Raw genomic sequence first — 11,703 nt, forward strand, 5'->3', positions numbered from 1 at the left:
TAAGTATTATAATGAAATGCGCAAAGAGCTTGAACTAGAAAACAAAATGAAAAGAACTTACTCAGTTTTCCTCAAGATGAAAGAACTTAAAAATGAATTCAAGCCTTGAGTTGTAATAATAACAGATTATATGGGCAAAATATTGAATTATCCAGAAAGCATCAAAAACAGATGGAGGCAATAGACAGAGTCACTGTAGCAAATAATAATAGGCTGACATGATACCCTTTTAGGTAAGTAGCACATGAATAATAATCAATAGAAATGAAAGAAGTTCAAGCTCCACTGAAGGCATTAGCAAAAAAAATAAAATATAGGAATTGATAAAATACTAATAGACATTTTCCAATACATAGATGCAATACTGAAAGTGGTCATGACTCAGTGCTGGAATTTGGAAGATAGCTACCTCACCAACTGACTGACTGGAAGAGATCTATAATTGTTCTCATTACCAAAAAAAGATAGTCCAACAGAGTGTGGAAATTATCAAATAATATGATTAATATTACATGCAAATAAAAGCTTGCTGAAGATTATCCCACTGTGGCTAGAACAGTACATAAACAGAGAATGGCCAGCTGATATTCAAGGTGGATTGTTGGATTTAGAAGAGGCCTTAGTACCAGGGATATTCCTTCTGATTTCACATGGATCTTAGCTGAAAGCAGAAAATACCAAAAGAATGTTTATTTATGTTTCAAAGACTATGTCAAGATGTTTGTGTGAATCATCACAGATTGTGGCTAACAATGGACAAAGAATAGGAGTATATAAAAAGAATTGATGTCTTTAAACTGTAGTGTTGTGTCTTGTGAAGAGTGCTGAATGTACTGCGTAATTCCAAAGAAGAAATCTGTCCTGTAAAAAGTGCAGCCAGAGTTCCCCTTAGAAGCACAGATCTTGAAATTTCACCTCACATACTTTGGGAATCCTATCAAGAGGTTCCAAATCCTAAATAAAAAGAGGTTATTTGTCTACCCAATGTTTCAGGCATCTAAAGGGACCTTCTCAGAGTCCTGAAGAGTAAAGATATCAGTCTAGAGACTAAGATGAACCTAATCCAAGCCATGGTCTTCACAATTACTTACTATGTGTCAGAGCGTATGATGACCAAGGATGACAGGTGAAGAACTGATGCCTTTGAGTTGTGGTGCCGGAGAAGAATTTTGAACAAAACATGAACACCTAAGAGATCTAGCAGGTCTATTCAGGAAAGGGTGAAACCAAGCTGCTCCTTGGAGGCAATGATTTTGAAATGCTGTTTCTCATATTTTGGCTGGTCTTTGGAGAAAGATATCATTCTTAGAAGGGATGAGGGACTGCACAGGAGACAAAGACTCCCGTATGAGATGGATTGACACAATAACTGGGGTAATGAGGGTAGGTATGTCAGAGACAGTGAGATGGGCTCAAGACAGCAGAGCTCAGAGCTATTGTACATAGGGTCACTATGAATCATAGCCAAGTCGATGGCACATAATAATAGCAACAACATCCACCACAGCTTTAGTTACAGTTCTGAAAAGCTTTTATCTTAAAAAGATCACTAACATTTTTACTTTTATCTCTCAAATGGCTTCTGAGTAGAGTTAGTAAACATTAAATATTTTTTACCCTATCTGAGGAGGCCATTTTAACACCGGTTCAAGTGCTGGGCTAGTAATCCAAAAGTTTGAATCCAGCAACCACTACATGGGAGAAATGTATGGCAATCTGTTTCTGTAAAGATTTACAGTCTTGGAAACTCTACGAAGTAGTTTTACTTAGTCACCATGATCTCTTGACTCTCTGGAGTCACTTGACTCTCTGGAAATGTATTAGAGTTTGGTTTCAACTTTTTAAAAATTAACATGACATTTACTCTGTTCTGTGTGCCACAAACTTCTACTTGCTCCATAGTACTTTGAATTTCCAATAGGTGTTTGTCAATATTGAGAGAAAGTCCACTTTGCAGTGTGAAATGTAAAACTCAGGTCAAAAGATTTTAACTTATTTACAGTCCACCCATGCTTCTTTACAACCTCTACTTTCATCTTGAGCTTCAATTCCCTGATACCAATATTTGCTCTAGTCATTTCAGTCCAAATATCTTTCCCCTGACAGTGAGCACAAAAGCAAAATCAGCGTTGAGGAATTTAGCTTTCTTTTTGTCATCTATAAAAAAATACACAATCAATCTCAAATAGCAGATACATTCTTCATTTCTAGGTAGGTTTCTTTCTTTAAAGAAACTTACATTTGCAGGTAGCACACTAAAAACTTTATGAGTGTGGCTGAAAAGGAGAAAGCAATAGAAGCAATACTGTTGTGGAAACATGAAAAACTGTTGTTGCTGTCATTAGGTGCCATTGAGTCAAGTAAAACTCAGAGACCCCATGAACAAAAGATTTAAATCCTGTTCTGTCCTGTGCCACACTCACACTTCCTGACACCCAAGAGCCCACTGCGGCAGTTGCCATGTCAACCTGTCTGGTTGAGGGTCTTCCTCTCCTTCACCGACCCTCCACCCTTCCCAACATCCTGTCTCTCTCCGATGAATAGCCCCTCCTAGCAACATGACTGAAGTATGTCAGGTGAAGCCTCATCATTCTTGCCTCCAAAGAGCACTCCAGCTGGGCACTCTCTAAGACATATCTGTTCTTTTGGTCATCTATAGGATATCCAATGCTCTTCTCCAATACCATAGCTCAAAGGCATCAATTCTTCTTCTGTCACTTCATTCATTATCTAGCTCTCAGATACATAGCAAGTGATCAGAAAGACTATGGCCTAAATCGGATACATCTTAGTCCTTAGACTGACATCATAATAACATCAATAGTTTGGAGATACCTCTAACTGCAGATTGTTCCAGTGCAATATGTCTCCTGATTTCCTGACTCCTGGTACCAAGGGATCCAAGTAAGATAAAACTGTTGACAGTGTCAAGCTTCTCTCCATCTATTTTGAAGCTGTTAATTAGTCCAGTGTTAAGAATCTTTGTTTTCTTGATATGAAGATGCAATTTATATCGAAGGCAGCATTTCTTGATCTTCTGCAATAAGTGCTTCAGGTCCTCTTCCCTTTCAGAAAGCAAGATTGTGTCATCTGCATAAGGCAGGTTATTGATTTGCCTCCTTACAATTTTGATGCCACAATCCTCTTCATAAAGTCCAGTTTCTCAAATAACTTGCTCAACATACAGATTAAATTGGTATGGAGACAGAATACAATGCTTACACACTCCTTTCTCAATTTTGAACCATGCAGTGTTTGTAAGGTCACTGAGGAAGAATAGAACCCAGTGCAGGCCGAGAATGATAGTTTATTGAGGATAAACTGCTGGACTGGCTCTCAAGAAGAAGAGTTAGAGGGGGATTTAATATTTTCTTAAATGGGAATTGGGGAAGGGGATGCCTACAGATGCTTCTTTCAAGATAGAGAAGTGGGCTGGGGTCTCAGAGAACTATTCTTGAGAAAATGGGATTAGGGTAATTTCACAGAGAGAAAAAAATACTACTGCTGTTTCCTGTTACTGAATTCTCTCAGTAGCCATTCTGGGAGAGGAAGAAGAGTGCTCTACAGTCCTAATAGTGTTCACCTGCTCTGTTCACCAAACAGCCTCTTGGTCCAGGTATAGGTTCTGCAAGAGCACAATTAAATGCTTTGGGATTTCCATTCTTCTCAATGTCATTCATAACTTGATATGATCCACTCTTTCAAATGCATAATCAATAAATCACAAATAGACATTCTCTAGTATTCTTTACTTTCAGCCAGGATCCGTCTGATATCAGCAATGACCTTCCTGGTTTCATGGTCTCTTGTAAGTCCTATTTGAAATTCTGGCAGTTCCCTGTCTAAGTACTGTTCTAGCAGTTTTGAATGATATTCAGCAGTATTTTGCTTGCATTTGGTATTAATGATATTGTTAGAGAGTTTCCACATTCAGTTGGATCAACTTTCTTGGGAATGGGAACAAATATGGACATCTTCCAATCCTTCAGCCAAATAACTGTCCTCCAAATTCCCTGGCATAGACTGGTGAGCACATTCAAGGCTGCAACATGCAATCAAGACGAATTAATGACAATTAGTGACTGTAATGCAGGAAACAGTCAAGAAGGAATAGTAGTTGGAAAATATGGGCTTGGTTATAGAAACAAGGCTGGAAATAGAAGGATTAAATTTTGTATTTATAATTATTTACTCATTGCAAATACCTTATTAAAAAGACACAAACAACCACATTACACATGGATCTCATCTGATGGGCTACATAAGAATCAGAGTGACTGCATTTGTGGAAGAAATCATTACAGAAGCTCAATATTGGCAGTCAAAACTAGGCCAGGGGCGGACTATGGATCAGACCTTTGGTTATTCATATACAAGTCTAAATTGAGGTTGAAGAGAATGTAAATAAGTCCACAGGAATCAACATACAATCTTGAATCAATTACATATGAATTTCAACATCATATTAGGAATATGTTTGAGGCATTGAACAATGATGATCGAAGACAAAATGAGTTGTGGAATGATATCAAGGGGACCATCCATGAAGAAAACAAAAGATCATTACAAAAATAGAAGATAGAAAAAACCCTAAATGGATGTCAGAAGAGACTAAAAATTTCACTGGAGCATCAAGAAACCAAAACAAAATGAAAACATGCTGAAGAGTTGAACAGAAGATTTTCAAAGGGTAGCTTGAGAGGACAAAGCAAAGTATTAGAATGAAATGTGCAGAGATGGAGTTGTTGAATAAAAAGGGAAGAACTTGCTCTGCATTTCTCAAGCTGAAAGTACTAAAAAACAAGTTTAAGTATTGAGTCCCAATATTGAAAAACATTATAAACAATATATTAAATGATCCAGAAAGCATCAAAAGAAGATAGAGTGAATACACAGAATCACTGTACCAGAAAGAACTGATTGACACTGAAAATTTTCCGCAAGTACCAGGAGCCAATAGTAATGAAAGAGGAAGTAGAAGCTGCATTGAAGGCATTGGCAAAAAAAAAAAAAAAAGGCCCCAGGAATCAATAGGATTTCAACTGATTTGTTTCAATTAAAGATGCAGCTTTGGATTATATGAAAAACTACTTTGGGTAAATTATTGATGTGTTGGTGTATTTCTGGCCTAAGTTATAGAATAAAAACAGGACAGTCAGTAAAGGCAGCTTTTAATTGAGAGGCCATATAGCTTTTCAGGCCGAGTATACATGTCTGGAACCAATTATTACACTTTTCAGAGTGGAAAACTTTCAAGCGCATAAGAAAACCACTCATTTTTCTCAGTCTTAGTTTCTTAACTACTTGAGAATACCTTCACTGCTTCTAGATGATTTACTTGTTCTTGTGACTAAGTGCACATTCTTGCTCTCAGCTAGGAGTCACTTCTGGCTTGATGGTACATAGCACACACATTAGATTGCTCAAACCCATGCCAATCCATCTCACTGAAGGTCCTCTTGTCTTTTACTCAACCTCAACCTTTCTCAGCATGTCTGTTAGGAAGAACTCATTCCTTCTGAAAATATGCCCGAAGTATGTGAGACAAAAGTTAACCACCCTTGCCTCTAAGGTGCACTCAGCTTGCACTTTCTTCAGAACAGATCTATTTTTTTCTTTTGATAGTCCATGCCTCTGGAAACTCTAGGAACTTTGATAAATGTCAGTAGCTGTAGAGGGACTTCATAGGGTCGCTATGAGTCATGCTCGACTCGAAGGCCATCAACAAAAACAATTAACAGTATATTCATAGTATATTCTCCAACACAATTCAGTCATGAGATCTTCTTCCGTCATCCTTATTCATTGTCCATCATTGTTATATGTTTATATATAAAATATTATATTTAAATAATCTAATCTATTGTAAATACTAATATATATATATATATATATATACACACACACACACACACACACACTCAACTAAAAATACTCTGACTTTTTTTGGCACACTTTAGCTTTTAAATGTTGTCATTGCCCTTTATATCATTTTTCTTTAGTACTTTGGAGAGATCCGGTAGATTTCTTCAATGCAACTTCTCTTGTGATTGTTGACTTCTCTTACCATGGCTTTTTATGGTGAATCCAAGTAACATTAAATATTTAACTACATGTATCTTAACTCTCTCTCTCTCTCTCATGATGCTGTTACTGCTCTGATGAAGATTTTTATTTTCTTGATGTTGAAATGTAACTCATATTAAAAATAGTAGTCTTTGAACTTTTGCAACAAGTGTTTCTAGTCTAATTCACTTTTAGCAAGCAATATTGTGTTATCTGCACAGCACATGTTGTTGATGATTCTTCTCTTCATATTGTCCGGCATCTCAAATTATTTACTCAGCATGCAGATCGAATGCATATGCTTAAAAGACAAAACCCTGATGCGCACCTTTCCTGATTTTATTGCCTACTATTGAGCTGGAAGCCACTCATAGCTGATGCTCCAGCAGTTTTTCAGAGGCAATAATGACATGGGAAGAGATTGCCCATACTTTTCTCTTGAAGCAGCTAGTTGATTCAAACCAATATAGAGTGTTTTTGTTATGTGCCCTTGAGTCACCTGTAGTGACCCTACGTATATTGTCTCTGAAACCGGCCCTGTCCCGAGCCAGTCTCACTAATTTCGACATACCAACCCCCATTGCCCTAGTTATTGTATCAGTCCATCTCATCTGGGGTCTTTCTCTCCTGCACTGTCTGTCCACTCTTCTGAGAATGATGTCCTTCTCCAAGGACCGATCTCTCCTGGCTGCATGGCCTAAGCATATGAGACAGAGCTTCAAAATCCTAGCCTCCAAGCGAAAATTTGGTTTCACCCTATCCAATACAGACCTATTTGTTTACTTGGCAGCCCATAGTATGTTTATGAGAGACAGTTTATGCATTTGAAGAAGTACAATTTAAAAGTACAATTAAAAAAAAGAAGGGGCTTATTTAAAAATCTGGTCAGATTAGAAGAAGGTGAAGCCATGGAGCCAGTAATATAAAAAGAGAAAAGCCAAATGTTTTAGTTATTTTGGTTGTTTTTCACCATCCAGTTGGAACAGACTCACAGCTGACCCTGCAGCAAATTTTCAGAAACAATTATTACACGAGAAGAGATTGTGCATCTTTCTCCCATGGAGTAACTGGATGGTTTGAACCACATGCCTTTGGGATGGCAGCACAATTCCTAACTACTAAGCCACTAGAGCTTCTGTCTTGATGACACACAACAACAACGTTATAGTTGTTTGTTAAAGTGCATTGTACAACGATTGTCCTTATTGCTGTCTATTTTATTTCAATTCACAGTGACCCTCTAGGGCAGGATAGAATTCCTTGTAAAGTTCCCAAGCTCTAGAGGCTTAGTGGTAAGGAATTACACTGCCAACCCAAAGACACACATTTCAAATCCACCAGTTGCTTCATAAGAGAAGGATGTAAAACCTCCTCCCATGAGATTTAATGTCTCTGAATGTCCTCTGGCAGGTCAGCAATGAGTCAGTTCAGACTTGTCAGTGTGATAACAACACAATGACGATACTTACAACACATATATTGCCACACCTTTCTCTCATAGAGGGGTTGCTGTTGTGTACCATCGAGTTGGAAATGACCATAGCTGAACCTTCAGTGGTTTTTCTAGAGGCACTTAATTACATGGGAGGAAATTGCCGAAGACAGATTAAAGAATTGAAACTGTTGAAACTTGAGTTAGCAGGTTACTTTAACCAATGTGTCACCAGTATTCCTACATGACCCTTCTTGCTGTTAGGTGCTGTTGATTACCACTCACAGCAACACTGTGAACATTATATCTGAACTTTGTCCTGTCCTGTGACTCTTTATCATCTCTGACCTATGTGAGCCCGTTGCCACAGTTACTATGTCAATTTATCTCATTGAGAGTCTTCCTTACTTTCGCTGACCCTCCACCTTTCAAAGCATGACGTCTTTTCCAAGAACTAGCCCCTCCTAACAACATACCCGAGTATGTGAGATGGACTTTTGCTATCCTTGTCTCTAAGGAACACCCTGGTTACATTTTTCCTAAGATTAATTTGTTCTTTTGTCAAAACATGGGATATTCAGAACTTTTCTTTAACATTACCACTCAAAGGCATTGATTCTTCTTATGTAACCCTTATGCATGGCCTTTAGGAAAGTGACAAGCAAAGAAAGGGAAGTTTTTCTTGCTTAATAATACAGCAATTTACACATGTACACATTCACTTAACTCATTCTTCTATTTTCCTTAGGCTCTGTGATTTTCATAAACATATTTCTCTTCATCTTGAAATGCATTTTATAAGAGTCTGCAGTGGAAAACATTAACACGCTTCAGAATATGACTGAATTTGGCACCTGTAATAAATTTTCAGTGTCATTCTCTGAACCTGATAGGCCTTGCTAGAATTTTAATAGCTTCTCACATACTTGGAAATACAGCTAAAGTGTCTGTCACCTTTAGAAAATAATCATTCTGACATGCTTTATTCACTTACAACTCATTTGACACATTTCCAGTTACTTTTAAATGTGAGCTTCATTTAGTCTCTCATTTCACCTAGCAAAGGTTAGGTATTCATTACATAAGTTGTTTCCAGAGATAGAAAGGCCTAGATCAACAGAATTAGAATGCAATGTGCACATAGTATTCTTGTTAAATTTTCTGGGTTCAAAATAAGTTTGCAATTAATTACTAGTGTCTCTAATGGGATTTCAGGCTAATGGAAATATCAATATTGACCGTATTGCTACTCACCAGCATGTTCCCCAGAAGAGTGTCATTTCTTTTGCTTATGGGGGAATATTTTGCATTTAAAAACTTGCAGATTGCTGAAGGAAGAAGGCAACTGAGTCATTATTCTAATTTTGCATCTAAAATTTTCTATTTGATGTATTTTCCTTTCCGTTTTATTTGTGAGAAGGCCCAGGAATAGTCTGACCCTTTGGAGGAATTAGGGAATTAATTTTTAAGTTAAGAATAACAGCAATTTATCAGTGATGTACACAGGTGAACCAGGGGCTCAAATTTCTCTTTTTTTACCAACAGGAAGTGTAGGGAGAGGGAATCTCAGAAAAGAAGACAAAACCCAAAAGTATTGGCCAACTCAGTATTCAATGATTAGTTTACCATTGCCAAAGTCATCTAGAGGACAACACTGTTCCATGCCACCAGCCCACAGTATGCCCACATCCCAGAGTCCCACATATACTGGCAGATGGTTTTGATGATATAGAGCTGAAGTCTACTGGGTAAGTGTCTCTGTGGCTAGACCAAAGTTAAGAAAGGCATTCAGTTTACATGGTGCATGTGGAAATGAAGGCAGAATTCAGCCTTATCGACAGAAAGGAGAGTGAGTAGAGAAGAATTCAAAATAGAAGCTTAAATAAGATCACTCATTATGTATCGGTGCTTGTTAAATCATATTAGTGCTGACCTTTGAATCTTCAAAGTAGCTTAGTTTTTCATAATTTCTTTTGTTGTGAAAAATATCCCTAGAAGTCCTGTAGGTAGGCTCTTTTATCAGAGGCAGATGAGAATACTGGAACTAAAGGATGTTAATTTGTTATATTGCTTCCCTGAAAGTCATATGACAGCATGGTAAAATTCCCCCACAGTGGACACAATAGAACAACATCACTTAGTCATTTAATTTATACATTGATTTTAGCTCCTACTTCCTCTACCAGTTCATCCCAATGTCTCAATTCTCCACTCTAACACGCATATTTAAAATAACACTTGTTGATTGTTGCTTTGTGTCATCAAATTGCTTGCTACACATAGTGACCCTATGCACTTAACCCTGTCCTATCCTGAGCCCATCTCACTGTCTCTGAAACCACCTACCCCATTACACCAGTTAATGTGTCAATCCATCTCACCTGGGTCTTCCACTCTTGTGTTGTCACTCTATCCTTCCAGGCATGATGTCCTCCAAGGACTGGTCCTTCCTGGCCATGTGCCTGAAGTGTATTAGATGGAGCTTTGAAATCTTTGACTCTAAGGAGCAATTTGGTTTTACTTTCTTCAGGCCAAACCTCTTAGTTCTTTTGGTAGTCCATGGTGTGTCCAATACTCTTCTCCAGCACCACAACTCAAAGGCTTCAATTCTTCAGTGATCCTTAGTTATTGTCCATCTCTCTGATGTATAGTAAATAATTATGAAGACCACATCCTGGAACAGTTGCACCTTAGTCTCCAAATTCACTTCATTGCTTTATAGCAGTCTAGAGAGGCCCCTGATGGCAGATTTTCCTAATGCAACTCGTTTCATTTCCCAACTGCTGGTGCCAAGAGTGTTGATTATGGATCCAAGCAAACTGAAGCTATTAATTGTGAGGTAAAAAGCCATGGAGAACCAGATGAAGTGAAACAAAGGAGTTTATTATCAGCTCTGTAGTGAAGTTCTGCAGCCCCAGGCTGGAGGAAGGCAGTGGGGATGGCAAGTCATGAGGAAGCTACAACAAAGATTTTATATACGCAGGGTGAGGTGTGGGATGGGAGGTGGAAGTAGGCCGATCTATTCGGTGGTCAGCTCTCTGTGGAGGATGCTGATTGGATGTCCCCTGCCCTTTCCCATGTATGGAGCTACTCGGGACCCTCAGGTGGGTTGTGTGGCCAGTGGTATTGCTCTCTTCTAATTGGCTGTAGCTATCTTACACTAGGCTGATTGGAATGTCTCCCAAGAGATGCATCACCATGGACTGTTGCACAGCTTCCAGGTGGCTTTTCATTAATAATCTCAATCTCTCTGTCATTTAACCAAAATAAAGATTATATACTTTCTGAACTATAAAGGTAAATGAAGATAGAAAGGCTGGTTATAATAATAAATTCATTCATCCATGTTCTCATTTGTTGTTGTTGTTGTTATGTGCCGTCGAGTCGTTTACGACTCATAGCGACCCTATGCACAACAGCCCTAAACCCTGCTCTACCCTGAGCCAACCGCACTGCCTCTGACACACCCATCCTGATTACCCCAGTCACCGAATCACATTAATAAATAATAATGATAAAAATAGATAAGGTTTTATAAAAATATTCCTACTAGTTCTATTTTAGGATTTCTCTCTCATATCAAGGGATTTGTCTGACATCAGCCACTGCCTCAGGGACGAGAAGAGTCATATCGTCCATGGACTTTGTCAGACAGATTTGGCAACCCAATTGTGACCTGTCTGTTAGTCCATATGCTAGATCAAGCATGTCATTCTCTTTGTCAGTGATGGCATCTAACTTCTCATATATGTGATCTTCAACAATGAAGTCACAGTTGGAGTAGGCCAAGATTCTCTCGCTTGCACCAAAACCATCAATATCTAGATTCTTTTCAACCTCAACATCTAGAAAAGAGTCACAAATTTTTCCTTTGGTCGTTAATGTTTCACCATCATGGTTAATGAGGTCGACTCTTACATTATTTTCTGAGCTGCTAGGTTCCCACACATACATGCAGCTGGCTTGGACCTGTACCCAGGCCTGGCTCCATGCTGCTACGCAGCCCCCAGTTCCCAGGGAAGCCCCTTACTCCTACACAGGGTCCAGCGAGGAGCAGCCACCGGTGGGACATGCCAACAGCCCAAGAATCATTGTCTTCTTGATGTTGAGTTTCAAGCCCTATTGAAGGCTGCAGTCTTTGATCTTTTGCACTAAACACTTCCTTAACCTTGTGCAAGCAAGGTTATGTCATCTGTATTACACAG

General features: G+C 38.6%; 1 pseudogene; it reads right to left on the reverse strand.

The window, feature by feature from the left end:
* Positions 1–11,077: 11,077 nt before the first annotated feature.
* On the reverse strand, positions 11,078–11,452 carry LOC102852996 (annotated as a pseudogene).
* Positions 11,453–11,703: the final 251 nt, after the last annotated feature.

The sequence above is a fragment of the Elephantulus edwardii genome, unplaced genomic scaffold, assembly GCF_000299155.1.
Source record: "Elephantulus edwardii isolate Elephantulus edwardi_28Jun2011 unplaced genomic scaffold, EleEdw1.0 scaffold00247, whole genome shotgun sequence".
NCBI lineage: Eukaryota > Metazoa > Chordata > Mammalia > Macroscelidea > Macroscelididae > Elephantulus > Elephantulus edwardii.